The sequence below is a fragment of the Lactuca virosa genome, chromosome 6, assembly GCF_052849685.1.
Source record: "Lactuca virosa cultivar CGN04683 chromosome 6, Lactuca_virosa_CGN04683_v6, whole genome shotgun sequence".
NCBI classification, from domain to species: domain Eukaryota; kingdom Viridiplantae; phylum Streptophyta; class Magnoliopsida; order Asterales; family Asteraceae; genus Lactuca; species Lactuca virosa.
The window spans coordinates 199,996,021-199,999,252 of NC_136431.1; positions in this window are offsets into that span (position 1 = coordinate 199,996,021).

Consider the following 3,232-nt stretch of genomic DNA (forward strand, 5'->3'; position numbering starts at 1 on the left):
CCAGGATTGGCCAAGCGCTTAGGGTTTCCATCACTAAATCATCGAGGGGCCCACATATATCGCTTTTATCCCTCTTAGGGTAAAAGGAATGGATAAACTTCGACTCATATGCTTGCTCTATTTACTCATCAAATCACACACATCAATATGTTTTATAAAACCATGTTACTGGTGCGTTTACGTATCATCAATGTGCAACCGGCTTGTAAACTACAACTATATGTCTCCGTTTGAAGAATATAAGATATTATCATCTCACAGTCACTCGTGATAAAATCCATGAAGTGATTCAGATGAGCGTGGGTTTAATCTAATACTCAAATCTTATTACAGGAGTACTCATGAACACTGCAGCAAACTTGTGCTATGTCTAAACACTTAGACAATCTATAGATGGATTCATGACAGTCTTACCTCATTACTTACTTCCAAAGTATGATTGACTGTGGATGTTTGATTAACCTAGTTATTCGGGAAGTAAAACATGCGAAGTGAAACACAAGAATAATCGAATCCAGTATGGTCTCAAAACTTTTGAATATAAATAAAAAACTTATTATTTAATCACCATATTGATTACACATTATTCAATGTATAATGTTTCGACTAATCAACTTAATACTTGAATTAAAACAATAGTTATCCCAAGCTCCAAGCATGCACACTATGTTTACCTATGGTCCTTACTTTGTGAAATAGATCAATTGTAAACATTTCCAATGACACTCATTTCACAATTGCAAATCCTTATCGTAAGTGTAAGAATACAAAATCCTTGCCACTATTAGAACGTGTTAGATTCTAAACTATCATGCAATGATCCTTTTGTAATGTCAATGCACCAAAGTCATAGAGACTTGGACAATGGTATTACAAATTACTCCACTGGAGATTGTTATAGGACAATTCCACAGATACGAAGTCTTATATTCAAAGTACATTCCTTTGAACATCCTTCTTGCATGAAATCTTCTAACTTACACATAAATTCTTAATATCCAACTCCCATTATGGAAACATTTCCATATTTGCCATGTGACAATCCCATCTATTCATAATCATGTCAATATGGTCCTTCCATTACTATACTTACAACTGTCCATAAGCAACCAATCTTTGGCGAACCTTGGATTGTCCTTAATAATTGTTTAACAACTTTGGTCATATACGGTTCTAGTCCATTTTCCTTCTTAATGCCCTAGGCATTTGGAAAATTCAGAACACACAAATATTATAGCATATGCAATCGATCCTATACCCGAAGCATATGGGACACGATTCACAATGTCTTACATAAAGACATGATACTTTACCAGTCTCTCGCTATAACATTTCCATATATAGAATTTCCTTATGTTGAATCATTTCATCATAACATTCATATATGTTCATGACTAAATTCTATTAAAATCTTAATCTAAGCTTTTAGATTTGAAATGAAGTATAGGTTCCTCTCCCTTAATTATAGCAAAACAAAATTTTTAAACTGTGCAACTTTGCAAACTTTTGTTTTCTATAATAGCATTGCTAACTCGCAATACATAACGTAATAATTGTGCTCCCACTAGCATAATAATTACATTCTTACAAGCATAACACTTATGCTCCCACTAGCTTTGACATGTACCCAGAAATCAGTTGGACTTCTAGAAATCAATACTTATTGACTTTCTTTCCAAAGTTTAGATTTCTGATACTTGTTGCTTCGAAAAGTCTTTTATTAGACTTCACAAGCTTATACACCATTCATTAGAAAGCTCACATGTGTATCTAAACAAGTTTAGAACTTACAGCAGTAAGTTCCGAATGTTCAAACTTTTTTCCATTTCTCACAATTCGAACTATGAAGAGGAATGCCATAATCATAATCGAATTTGAGAATGCAATCTACACAACTGTAATTTCTTTAAAATCTACTTAGTGAAAGTGTTTCCTCACAATTCATTTTCATGAAGTGGATAGAAACCTTATGTCACTTAGATTTATGGTGTATGTGTTCCTGTCCATGTGAATTTGTCATAACCATAATCACAAGACAAGGTTTGTGACAAATCCAAACTCATATGGACTGAACTTTTTCAATCTCAATCTCTTGCCACTTAGTAGTACAGGGCCTACCATTGTTTCCAGCTTATTGTGCAGTTCACTCCTACAGATCAATGTACTTTCCTTTGATTAAGGTGCTTTACCATATGCATTCAAATGAGAACTCATAGAACTCTCATGTATAGTCAACTTCAACTGGAATGGCACAGAATCAAGAATGTGTCAACACGATAGGTTACAAACCTCAAGTCGTGTGCTAGTGATTAACAATAGGTTTATTCTTGATTAGTTCTTGAAACTTTTCAAGGTCTTTAAGACTCCCACTGACCTCCTGACATATAAGATTCTCTTGTCAAAGAGCATTCCTTGACAAACAAATATTCAAGAGTTAGTGCGGATTCTTATCAAGACATACACTTCACACAATTGGTCTTAGTAGATCTTTGTCTTATCCAAGACATTACAACTTACCAATTTCAAATGTGCAAGAGTAATAAAATATTTTCTATTCCACATTTGATGAGTGTGTTATAAACCTTCTTAAGATTATGTCACTCAAGATACAATCTCTGAGTATGACTCTATGACTTGATTTTGGAACGAAGTATAACTCACCTTAATTGATTTAATAATTTCAACAATTCCCGATTCCTCTTCTCAGCCACACAAGTGCACTAAGGTGTCCTTAGAGGATCAATTGTGATATGGTTTTCATAATCCCTAAGATGATCATAAAACACGATACTAAAGTACTCTCCTTTCCTATCAGATTGGAGGAACTTTTATCTTTCTGCCTAATTGATTCTTCTTATTCGTTCTGCTATTCATTGAAGCTTTTCCAATGAATCAGAATTACACTTAGTCTTGTAAGTATAACCATATTTACTAAACCTTTAGTAAATCATGACAAATAGTCTTTATCATTCGTTGTGGTGGATCTGACCAGTGTATATCATTGTGTACTAGACCCTTTTCATCTTTCACTTGAATTACATATATATATATATATATATATATATATATATATATATATATATATATATATGTAAACAAGGATTTACTCTTAATTCCACAAGTACCAAGATTTTCATACATCACATGATTCAAATCATATGATTCCATGTTTCTGTCCAATTGAAACTCGGGCGATGAGAATTTTTCGTTATTTGGAAAATTACGAGACACT